The sequence below is a fragment of the Symphodus melops genome (assembly GCF_947650265.1).
Source record: "Symphodus melops genome assembly, chromosome: 22".
Classification (NCBI taxonomy): domain Eukaryota; kingdom Metazoa; phylum Chordata; class Actinopteri; order Labriformes; family Labridae; genus Symphodus; species Symphodus melops.
In genome coordinates, this window is record NC_136712.1 from 12178690 (window position 1) to 12192342 (window position 13653).

The window sequence follows — 13653 nt, forward strand, 5'->3', positions numbered from 1 at the left end:
ACTATTTTCATTTCCTGGACCCGTCCTCTACCAGAACTATTCTCCAAGTGTTTCATTTGGTGCTTTTTCTGAAGCATGAAATCAGATGAATCACATAAACATTTGACCTCTTGATAATTATGTCATAACTTCTGCACTGTTACTTGGTATTGTTTAACCGCTCCCTGTCTCCTCTCAGCCTGCTGACGTGGACACGTCTCCCAGTGTCTGAGGCTGAACATTCTGATCAGGTGAGTCAACATGCTTGAATGATTTCTAAGTCATCTTAGTCTGTAAGAGTTAAAACTATTCAGGATGCACTTCAGTGATTGTGTGCCCTCTTTTGAGGTTAATAGTGATAGTGAGAACTCTATTGAAATGTCATTGTGCTTCCTCTCATGTATCATTGTTTGTTCTTTAGTGTGTGATGGAGACAGAGGACTCACCTGTGTCTCTAAGCCACAGTGAGCTGAGTCCAGGACACAGGCAGCAACCCAGTTTTAAAAAGGTAAGGTAAGTTTTCTAATAGTCTCTGTTTTTACTATCAGACTCATAATGTTTACATGTGCTGTGTTTGTGTATATAGTCTGAAATGATTATAATGTATGGACCAGTTTACTGGAGACTTCCCTCTACTTAAAAGCTACACTTGAATCAGAGAGAGTCTGCAGTCGTTTGAGTATGTGACTTGGGCTCAATCCCAAGTCCCTTATTTGCCCCGAGTGTCCTCCGAGTTGTCTCCTCCATTTGCGTCTTAGTCCCGCCCACCAGAGAGGACGGAGGAAACGAAGCCGAGGAGAGAGGACCGAGGAAATCAGCTTTAAGACACATGAGACGACCTTTCCTCGACAGCGTCACATGACGCGACATCAGCTTATCACGTTCAGCTGTCAATCAGCCTAACAGCTGTTTATGTCCACACAAACACGCACTGTATTACTTCTAATCACACACACACTGTATTATTTCTATTCTATTTCTATTTCGGTGCTGTTAAACATATTTAAACATAAATGACTTCTGGCCATTTTCTTTTTCAAAGAAATGAACAAGCTTGCTCGACTTCTTGGCCTACACCTTCACTGACAGGAGGAGACAGCCTGCTAGTGTTTGGAAAGAGCCTCCATGTTTAAACCACATTTAGAATCTGAAGGCTGTGACCTTGAAAGTTTTTTCAAAAAAATCTTTTTGAGGTATAGAAATGTGATGTGTGTCAGTGAAAGCTCTTAGTGTATTGTGAAACCCTGTGTGTGTGTGTGTGTGTGTGTGTGTGTGTGTGTGTGTGTGTGTGTGTGTGTGTGTGTGTGTGTGTGTGTGTGTGTGTGTGTGTGTGTGTGTGTGTGTGTGTGTGTGTGTGTGTGTGTGTGTGTGTGTGTGTGTGTGTGTGTGTGTGTGTGTGTGTGTGTGTGTGTGTGTGTGTGTGTGTGTGTGTGCGTGCGCTATGGATTAAGCAAAGCTCGACAATACTCCTTTGTATATGTTATTGAAGGGTTGAAAAATATAAATGCCCCTAAAACTGAATCTATTCTTCAAATATGGTCATAGCTTCTCTGAATAGAACATAGTCTGCTCACAGTAAAGTCACCTCTACAAAGTGCAGCCAAACTGAACGTATTCACAGAAATTCGTACTATCAGTTATACAGTCTCTCAAAGGTTGTTCTCTGTTTTTCTTGGGTCCCCCCCCCCCCACAGTCAACCGGAGCTGTCTTTTCGACCTCTCTGTCGCAGCTGTCCTGGGTGATGTGACCGTAAGTTTTGATATAAAATTTTAGTGAAGAGAATGTGAATGCCTCAGGTTTGAATGTGTACGTTTGGGAAGTTTTAACAGCTCGTGTGTGTGTGTGTCAGATCATTAAACTTTCTTTTAGTTTTGACAGCTATCATATTGAAGTAGTTAAAGGAATGAAAGTTCATTAGGTGTCGCTGAATGTATAATGTAGAGCTACCTAGTTAATTAGCTAAACAAGCTAGTAAGCTTTTTGACAACAATTCACAAAAAAGACTTGTCAAAGTGAAGCTGGATTTTTACAAGGCAAATTTAATTGAAAGTATAAAATCTAAAACCAGTGATTGCTGTATTAAGCAGTAAGTCTTCACCTCCTTGAAGTGACTCACCTAATTCAACACAGGTTGAGATGGAAGCCTGAGACAATAAAGCATCTTGAAATTTGACATTCCTTTCATTTTGAAGTGCCTGGACATAAGAGTTTGTAAAAACATGATATAGCTAATACTTTCAAATACATCAAACTGAATCCAATGCAAACTAATTTAAATGCAGCCATGGATTACCCCCCTTAACGATGCCATTCAGCATGACAAAACATGTCAATTAGAAGTGAAGTACATCAGTGCAGTTAAAGGTAAGTTGGTGTCTGATGTGATTTATCAGTTCATAATTACTAACATCAACACAACAACACCTTTCATTTTCTTCAATTTGATATTCTAAAATATCGATTTAAAATCTGTTTTCAGTCAACCACCAGTACAACCAACACCACGGCAGCAGATGAATCCTTCCCCATGGTCAGACACTAAGGAAGATGATGCTTCTGGTCCCAGCAGCACTCTTCAACAGGTACATTCATATTCGTGACTTCAGATTTAAGTCTCAATTTGTCACGTTATTGTATTGATGTTTTTCTGGAGCAATTTACATTTATTTGGATGTTAATCTAAATCTAAGAGTTTAATGTAATGCATATAGAAAGTTAGTGGTAGTGGGATATTTAGGGCTGATTTCAACCCTTACAGAGATTTTGTTATTGGTTAATTACTGCTCTATTTTGGACACTGACGCCGTCCCCACAACACACCTTCAGTCAGTGTCTGAATTTAAACTGTGTGAAAACGTTGACAAAACTGGTCCCCATAAGGATCTCTAACATTGTGTGTGTGCTACGTCCCCACAACGCCTGTTTGATCTAAGATGTGTGAACTCAGACAGAACTTTTCTGGGCAGGACTAATGTTAATTAGTTCAACCAAGAGTTTAATGTAATGCATGTGGAAGGTTAGTGGTAGTGGGATATTTAGGGCAGAATTCAACCCTCACAGAAATGTAGTTATTGGTTAATTACCCTAACACACCTTCATTTAGTGTCTGATTGGAAAGTGTGTCGAACCAGAGAACCAGAGAACTGCAACATGGTGTGTGAGAGGTCCCCACAACTCCTGTTTTGATCAAGATTTGTGAATTCAGACGGAGCTTGGCTGGAGTGGAAGAAATGTTTTAAAATTGATTTGAATAGCTACTTTTCTCTACAGTCTGGTGTATGTTGGCATGCCTCTCATCTTACAGATTTTGTCTTTTCACACAATTTGCATGTTATACAGTATTTTCATCAAATTGTCCATTTATTTCTGTCAATTTGATTAGAGTGGCCTACAGGATGGAGGTGGCCGGTCTGGTGTCATGGTGTGAGGACAACAACCTCACCCTCAACACAGACAAGACGACGGAGATGATAGTGGACATGAGGAAGGAGAGGAGACTTTATCAGCCACTGTTTATCCGGGAGCTTGAAGTGGAGCGGGTGAGCAGCTTTAGATACCTCAGGGTCCACATCACTGAGGACTTCACATGGTCCACCAATATCAAACAGCTGGTCAGGACAGCTCAACAATGGCTGTATTTTCTGAGGAGGCTGAGGAAGTTTGGCATGTCAACCAAGATCCTCAGCAACTTCTACAGCTGTGTTGTGGAGAGCATCCTGACCAGCTGCATCACTGTGTGGTACGGCAGCACTATGGCCTGCAGAGAGTGGTCAGGACTGCTGAGAGGATCACCAGGACTCCACTGCCCTCACATAGAAAAAGCACTCATGTAAATAACAATGTCCCTAAGGTGACACATCCACCTCTGAGGGGGGCACGTCTACAGCCACAGAGGACTGTGGGGAACTCTTTAAAAAGGTGAATATATGTAGAGCTTCAGAGTGCTCTTGAACAGCTCATAACTATGTTTTAATAATAATGATGACAAATGAAGCTGGCACAATGCTGTGATGAAAGGTAAACACTCGTACCTGGTTGTCTTAGATATCTACCCTACATGTGCTTTACTCACATTAAACCCTTGACTTATCATACGTGTGCTTTCAAACGCCTAAACAGCCGTGTGCTTTATCTTCTTTAGTAAAAACTTCAGATCATCTATTCATATTTACATATTTTATTTGGTCCACAAATGTTATATGGTCCACTGTCAGTTGTTTACATTCTTTCATTGTTAGTGAACTTCATGGGTTTTAGATTTGTGTCTATAATTATCTTCTCAATAAAGCACTAATCAAGACTATTTTCATTTCCTGGACCCGTCCTCTACCAGAACTATTCTCCAAGTGTTTCATTTGGTGCTTTTTCTGAAGCATGAAATCAGATGAATCACATAAACATTTGACCTCTTGATAATTATGTCATAACTTCTGCACTGTTACTTGGTATTGTTTAACCGCTCCCTGTCTCCTCTCAGCCTGCTGACGTGGACACGTCTCCCAGTGTCTGAGGCTGAACATTCTGATCAGGTGAGTCAACATGCTTGAATGATTTCTAAGTCATCTTAGTCTGTAAGAGTTAAAACTATTCAGGATGCACTTCAGTGATTGTGTGCCCTCTTTTGAGGTTAATAGTGATAGTGAGAACTCTATTGAAATGTCATTGTGCTTCCTCTCATGTATCATTGTTTGTTCTTTAGTGTGTGATGGAGACAGAGGACTCACCTGTGTCTCTAAGCCACAGTGAGCTGAGTCCAGGACACAGGCAGCAACCCAGTTTTAAAAAGGTAAGGTAAGTTTTCTAATAGTCTCTGTTTTTACTATCAGACTCATAATGTTTACATGTGCTGTGTTTGTGTATATAGTCTGAAATGATTATAATGTATGGACCAGTTTACTGGAGACTTCCCTCTACTTAAAAGCTACACTTGAATCAGAGAGAGTCTGCAGTCGTTTGAGTATGTGACTTGGGCTCAATCCCAAGTCCCTTATTTGCCCCGAGTGTCCTCCGAGTTGTCTCCTCCATTTGCGTCTTAGTCCCGCCCACCAGAGAGGACGGAGGAAACGAAGCCGAGGAGAGAGGACCGAGGAAATCAGCTTTAAGACACATGAGACGACCTTTCCTCGACAGCGTCACATGACGCGACATCAGCTTATCACGTTCAGCTGTCAATCAGCCTAACAGCTGTTTATGTCCACACAAACACGCACTGTATTACTTCTAATCACACACACACTGTATTATTTCTATTCTATTTCTATTTCGGTGCTGTTAAACATATTTAAACATAAATGACTTCTGGCCATTTTCTTTTTCAAAGAAATGAACAAGCTTGCTCGACTTCTTGGCCTACACCTTCACTGACAGGAGGAGACAGCCTGCTAGTGTTTGGAAAGAGCCTCCATGTTTAAACCACATTTAGAATCTGAAGGCTGTGACCTTGAAAGTTTTTTCAAAAAAATCTTTTTGAGGTATAGAAATGTGATGTGTGTCAGTGAAAGCTCTTAGTGTATTGTGAAACCCTGTGTGTGTGTGTGTGTGTGTGTGTGTGTGTGTGTGTGTGTGTGTGTGTGTGTGTGTGTGTGTGTGTGTGTGTGTGTGTGTGTGTGTGTGTGTGTGTGTGTGTGTGTGTGTGTGTGTGTGTGTGTGTGTGTGTGTGTGTGTGTGTGTGTGTGTGTGTGTGTGTGTGTGTGTGTGTGTGCGTGCGCTATGGATTAAGCAAAGCTCGACAATACTCCTTTGTATATGTTATTGAAGGGTTGAAAAATATAAATGCCCCTAAAACTGAATCTATTCTTCAAATATGGTCATAGCTTCTCTGAATAGAACATAGTCTGCTCACAGTAAAGTCACCTCTACAAAGTGCAGCCAAACTGAACGTATTCACAGAAATTCGTACTATCAGTTATACAGTCTCTCAAAGGTTGTTCTCTGTTTTTCTTGGGTCCCCCCCCCCCCACAGTCAACCGGAGCTGTCTTTTCGACCTCTCTGTCGCAGCTGTCCTGGGTGATGTGACCGTAAGTTTTGATATAAAATTTTAGTGAAGAGAATGTGAATGCCTCAGGTTTGAATGTGTACGTTTGGGAAGTTTTAACAGCTCGTGTGTGTGTGTGTGTCAGATCATTAAACTTTCTTTTAGTTTTGACAGCTATCATATTGAAGTAGTTAAAGGAATGAAAGTTCATTAGGTGTCGCTGAATGTATAATGTAGAGCTACCTAGTTAATTAGCTAAACAAGCTAGTAAGCTTTTTGACAACAATTCACAAAAAAGACTTGTGTCAAAGTGAAGCTGGATTTTTACAAGGCAAATTTAATTGAAAGTATAAAATCTAAAACCAGTGATTGCTGTATTAAGCAGTAAGTCTTCACCTCCTTGAAGTGACTCACCTAATTCAACACAGGTTGAGATGGAAGCCTGAGACAATAAAGCATCTTGAAATTTGACATTCCTTTCATTTTGAAGTGCCTGGACATAAGAGTTTGTAAAAACATGATATAGCTAATACTTTCAAATACATCAAACTGAATCCAATGCAAACTAATTTAAATGCAGCCATGGATTACCCCCCTTAACGATGCCATTCAGCATGACAAAACATGTCAATTAGAAGTGAAGTACATCAGTGCAGTTAAAGGTAAGTTGGTGTCTGATGTGATTTATCAGTTCATAATTACTAACATCAACACAACAACACCTTTCATTTTCTTCAATTTGATATTCTAAAATATCGATTTAAAATCTGTTTTCAGTCAACCACCAGTACAACCAACACCACGGCAGCAGATGAATCCTTCCCCATGGTCAGACACTAAGGAAGATGATGCTTCTGGTCCCAGCAGCACTCTTCAACAGGTACATTCATATTCGTGACTTCAGATTTAAGTCTCAATTTGTCACGTTATTGTATTGATGTTTTTCTGGAGCAATTTACATTTATTTGGATGTTAATCTAAATCTAAGAGTTTAATGTAATGCATATAGAAAGTTAGTGGTAGTGGGATATTTAGGGCTGATTTCAACCCTTACAGAGATTTTGTTATTGGTTAATTACTGCTCTATTTTGGACACTGACGCCGTCCCCACAACACACCTTCAGTCAGTGTCTGAATTTAAACTGTGTGAAAACGTTGACAAAACTGGTCCCCATAAGGATCTCTAACATTGTGTGTGTGCTACGTCCCCACAACGCCTGTTTGATCTAAGATGTGTGAACTCAGACAGAACTTTTCTGGGCAGGACTAATGTTAATTAGTTCAACCAAGAGTTTAATGTAATGCATGTGGAAGGTTAGTGGTAGTGGGATATTTAGGGCAGAATTCAACCCTCACAGAAATGTAGTTATTGGTTAATTACCCTAACACACCTTCATTTAGTGTCTGATTGGAAAGTGTGTCGAACCAGAGAACCAGAGAACTGCAACATGGTGTGTGAGAGGTCCCCACAACTCCTGTTTTGATCAAGATTTGTGAATTCAGACGGAGCTTGGCTGGAGTGGAAGAAATGTTTTAAAATTGATTTGAATAGCTACTTTTCTCTACAGTCTGGTGTATGTTGGCATGCCTCTCATCTTACAGATTTTGTCTTTTCACACAATTTGCATGTTATACAGTATTTTCATCAAATTGTCCATTTATTTCTGTCAATTTGATTAGAGTGGCCTACAGGATGGAGGTGGCCGGTCTGGTGTCATGGTGTGAGGACAACAACCTCACCCTCAACACAGACAAGACGACGGAGATGATAGTGGACATGAGGAAGGAGAGGAGACTTTATCAGCCACTGTTTATCCGGGAGCTTGAAGTGGAGCGGGTGAGCAGCTTTAGATACCTCAGGGTCCACATCACTGAGGACTTCACATGGTCCACCAATATCAAACAGCTGGTCAGGACAGCTCAACAATGGCTGTATTTTCTGAGGAGGCTGAGGAAGTTTGGCATGTCAACCAAGATCCTCAGCAACTTCTACAGCTGTGTTGTGGAGAGCATCCTGACCAGCTGCATCACTGTGTGGTACGGCAGCACTATGGCCTGCAGAGAGTGGTCAGGACTGCTGAGAGGATCACCAGGACTCCACTGCCCTCACATAGAAAAAGCACTCATGTAAATAACAATGTCCCTAAGGTGACACATCCACCTCTGAGGGGGGCACGTCTACAGCCACAGAGGACTGTGGGGAACTCTTTAAAAAGGTGAATATATGTAGAGCTTCAGAGTGCTCTTGAACAGCTCATAACTATGTTTTAATAATAATGATGACAAATGAAGCTGGCACAATGCTGTGATGAAAGGTAAACACTCGTACCTGGTTGTGTTAGATATCTACCCTACATGTGCTTTACTCACATTAAACCCTTGACTTATCATACGTGTGCTTTCAAACGCCTAAACAGCCGTGTGCTTTATCTTCTTTAGTTTTTTTTAGTTTTAGGATGCACTTCAGTGATTGTGTGCCCTCTTTTGAGGTTAATAGTGATAGTGAGAACTCTCTGCACAGCATCTACCACCGCAGAGTCCACAGGAGAGCTGCCAGTATTATCAAGGACACCACCCACCCACAACACAGACTGTTCACACTCCTGCCCTCAGGATCTCCATCCTGCAGGACGACCCGTTTAAAAGCACCCTTTTTACAACACTGCCATCAGAATCCTCAACAGCTGACCGGACTACACTAAGGACACTTTACAAATCCATACATTGCAGTTACCATCCTTTTTGCAAAGTCACTGAATGTCACTTTAAATGTTTACATTTGCACAACATGTTATCATTACTGTTATCATGTAACACTTGAGAAATCCAGAAAAAAGATCCTCACTGAGCCCTTCCCCTTATCCAGGAGAAAGTGGGTGCAATGCAGGAGATAGAGGATGGCATCCTCCATACCAACGGTTGCCCGGTAGGCAAACTGTAGAGGGTCCTGGGCCTGCTGCATTTGGGGCCTGAGGAGGTTGAGGAGGAGCCGCTCCAGTGTCTTCATCAGCTGTGATGTGAGTGAACTGGTGTCAGCTGCAGTGAGGAAATCGTTGGCGATTTTTATGAGGGCAGTTTCAGTGCTGTGACGGATGCGGAAACCTCTCCTTCTTCATGGTTGTTCTGTTTCCATGGAGGTGCAGGACTTTAGATTGCATGGAAAAATTAACCCACAATGAGCTAAAATGAGAACAGGAGCAATAAAAACACCCAGAAACTGCAGCTCGGAGTTCAGAGGGCTAAAATATTTAGTAAATCTGCATCACAAATCCATCAATTTAACCTGAATGTTTGTGCATCTTCTGCTGCTTTTGTTTCTCTTGGTGCATGTGTTTGCTATTCAGTAAGTATTTGGAGGTAGAGGCAGTTTTCATCAGTTCAGTTCTGCATACGCACACACACAAAATATTCAAAATCTGTTATAGTGTGGAAAATAAACATATTTCAAATATGACATCATTCATGTGTGGACCAAAATATAATACAAACCATAATACTTAATCAAAATGACAAAAATGGCATAAAAACACACTTATTCTTACAAGGGTCATTTCAGACCCACTTAAGAGTATAGGGTCCAAGCACTGGAACTCATCTCCTGGGTTAAAGTAGTGGCTAGCCAGAATTTATACAAAAATACGGAACGATAATTTCTGACTTCCTTTGTGAGACTCTTATTTTGAAAGTGCGCAGGAAGTTGAGTATCATGTGCCGACGATAGCTTCGATAGCTTCGATAGCTCAGCCGTCGTCACGGTACAGGTGAAATGATGAGAACGGAGCGCGACTGGCAAGGAGCTGCTCAATTAGTAAGTGTTAAATCTTTTTGTTAAATACATAAAATGTGACATAACATATTTTTATTCGGTTTGAAGAAATGTAGTTCAAGTCTACTGTTGCTGAAAAGTAGTCGAGCTAACGTGCTCAGAAAGTAAGTTAGACTATGGTCCATATTAGCAGTTACAGTGCCTTTTGAATTTAAATAGGCTTTTTTTGGACAACAGCTCACTAAAAAATAGTCTCCTGTCAAAGTGAAGCAAGATATTATTTACAAAGTAATTAATTAAGCGATTGCAGTATTATGCAGTAAATATTAAACTCCTAGTTTTTGCACCCACTACCACTCCCCGCTAAGTGGTTTTAGACGGACTTAATATGGCGGGCCTTCCGCGTGGACACGCAAACGGAGGGGTAGTGGGTAGGGCGAGGGTGTAGTGGACGGTTTGAAAAAGACCCCTTGATCCATACGACCCAGTCGGGAACACGTGATCCGGTCAAACGGTCGGCTTTTCTCCGTTCACTCTCTCCGTGTTTGCAGCTAACATAACGATAGCAACGTCGTCTCACAGTCTCTGTCATAGACGTATGTCTATATGGTCTCTGTAGTCTGTGAGCGTGCTGAATGCACGCGCTGCAGGAGCAGACAGAGATACACTTTTAACAATATACAGGCTGATTATATGAAATGTCTAATGTCTTCAAAGCTAAATCAAGACGGAAGTTGTTTGTGGAATAATAATTTAGCAAATATATATATTTAAAGTTTCTCAATTTCCTTATCTGACATAATGATTGATTCTGTGATTGATTCAACAGATATAATGCTTTCTCTATTAAATGTACTGTAACAGATGTGTAGGCTACACAAAACAGTATTTGCTATTTCAGCCATTATAACGTGTTTGGCCTGTATTTTTTTACATATTTTATTTGGTCCACAAATGTTATATGGTCCACTGTCAGTTGTTTACATTCTTTCATTGTTAGTGAACTTCATGGGTTTTAGATTTGTGTCTATAATTATCTTCTCAATAAAGCACTAATCAAGACTATTTTCATTTCCTGGACCCGTCCTCTACCAGAACTATTCTCCAAGTGTTTCATTTGGTGCTTTTTCTGAAGCATGAAATCAGATGAATCACATAAACATTTGACCTCTTGATAATTATGTCATAACTTCTGCACTGTTACTTGGTATTGTTTAACCGCTCCCTGTCTCCTCTCAGCCTGCTGACGTGGACACGTCTCCCAGTGTCTGAGGCTGAACATTCTGATCAGGTGAGTCAACATGCTTGAATGATTTCTAAGTCATCTTAGTCTGTAAGAGTTAAAACTATTCAGGATGCACTTCAGTGATTGTGTGCCCTCTTTTGAGGTTAATAGTGATAGTGAGAACTCTATTGAAATGTCATTGTGCTTCCTCTCATGTATCATTGTTTGTTCTTTAGTGTGTGATGGAGACAGAGGACTCACCTGTGTCTCTAAGCCACAGTGAGCTGAGTCCAGGACACAGGCAGCAACCCAGTTTTAAAAAGGTAAGGTAAGTTTTCTAATAGTCTCTGTTTTTACTATCAGACTCATAATGTTTACATGTGCTGTGTTTGTGTATATAGTCTGAAATGATTATAATGTATGGACCAGTTTACTGGAGACTTCCCTCTACTTAAAAGCTACACTTGAATCAGAGAGAGTCTGCAGTCGTTTGAGTATGTGACTTGGGCTCAATCCCAAGTCCCTTATTTGCCCCGAGTGTCCTCCGAGTTGTCTCCTCCATTTGCGTCTTAGTCCCGCCCACCAGAGAGGACGGAGGAAACGAAGCCGAGGAGAGAGGACCGAGGAAATCAGCTTTAAGACACATGAGACGACCTTTCCTCGACAGCGTCACATGACGCGACATCAGCTTATCACGTTCAGCTGTCAATCAGCCTAACAGCTGTTTATGTCCACACAAACACGCACTGTATTACTTCTAATCACACACACACTGTATTATTTCTATTCTATTTCTATTTCGGTGCTGTTAAACATATTTAAACATAAATGACTTCTGGCCATTTTCTTTTTCAAAGAAATGAACAAGCTTGCTCGACTTCTTGGCCTACACCTTCACTGACAGGAGGAGACAGCCTGCTAGTGTTTGGAAAGAGCCTCCATGTTTAAACCACATTTAGAATCTGAAGGCTGTGACCTTGAAAGTTTTTTCAAAAAAATCTTTTTGAGGTATAGAAATGTGATGTGTGTCAGTGAAAGCTCTTAGTGTATTGTGAAACCCTGTGTGTGTGTGTGTGTGTGTGTGTGTGTGTGCGTGCGCTATGGATTAAGCAAAGCTCGACAATACTCCTTTGTATATGTTATTGAAGGGTTGAAAAATATAAATGCCCCTAAAACTGAATCTATTCTTCAAATATGGTCATAGCTTCTCTGAATAGAACATAGTCTGCTCACAGTAAAGTCACCTCTACAAAGTGCAGCCAAACTGAACGTATTCACAGAAATTCGTACTATCAGTTATACAGTCTCTCAAAGGTTGTTCTCTGTTTTTCTTGGGTCCCCCCCCCCCCCCCCCCCCCCACAGTCAACCGGAGCTGTCTTTTCGACCTCTCTGTCGCAGCTGTCCTGGGTGATGTGACCGTAAGTTTTGATATAAAATTTTAGTGAAGAGAATGTGAATGCCTCAGGTTTGAATGTGTACGTTTGGGAAGTTTTAACAGCTCGTGTGTGTGTGTGTGTCAGATCATTAAACTTTCTTTTAGTTTTGACAGCTATCATATTGAAGTAGTTAAAGGAATGAAAGTTCATTAGGTGTCGCTGAATGTATAATGTAGAGCTACCTAGTTAATTAGCTAAACAAGCTAGTAAGCTTTTTGACAACAATTCACAAAAAAGACTTGTGTCAAAGTGAAGCTGGATTTTTACAAGGCAAATTTAATTGAAAGTATAAAATCTAAAACCAGTGATTGCTGTATTAAGCAGTAAGTCTTCACCTCCTTGAAGTGACTCACCTAATTCAACACAGGTTGAGATGGAAGCCTGAGACAATAAAGCATCTTGAAATTTGACATTCCTTTCATTTTGAAGTGCCTGGACATAAGAGTTTGTAAAAACATGATATAGCTAATACTTTCAAATACATCAAACTGAATCCAATGCAAACTAATTTAAATGCAGCCATGGATTACCCCCCTTAACGATGCCATTCAGCATGACAAAACATGTCAATTAGAAGTGAAGTACATCAGTGCAGTTAAAGGTAAGTTGGTGTCTGATGTGATTTATCAGTTCATAATTACTAACATCAACACAACAACACCTTTCATTTTCTTCAATTTGATATTCTAAAATATCGATTTAAAATCTGTTTTCAGTCAACCACCAGTACAACCAACACCACGGCAGCAGATGAATCCTTCCCCATGGTCAGACACTAAGGAAGATGATGCTTCTGGTCCCAGCAGCACTCTTCAACAGGTACATTCATATTCGTGACTTCAGATTTAAGTCTCAATTTGTCACGTTATTGTATTGATGTTTTTCTGGAGCAATTTACATTTATTTGGATGTTAATCTAAATCTAAGAGTTTAATGTAATGCATATAGAAAGTTAGTGGTAGTGGGATATTTAGGGCTGATTTCAACCCTTACAGAGATTTTGTTATTGGTTAATTACTGCTCTATTTTGGACACTGACGCCGTCCCCACAACACACCTTCAGTCAGTGTCTGAATTTAAACTGTGTGAAAACGTTGACAAAACTGGTCCCCATAAGGATCTCTAACATTGTGTGTGTGCTACGTCCCCACAACGCCTGTTTGATCTAAGATGTGTGAACTCAGACAGAACTTTTCTGGGCAGGACTAATGTTAATTAGTTCAACCAAGAGTTTAATGTAATGCATGTGGAAGGTTAGTGGTAGTGGGAT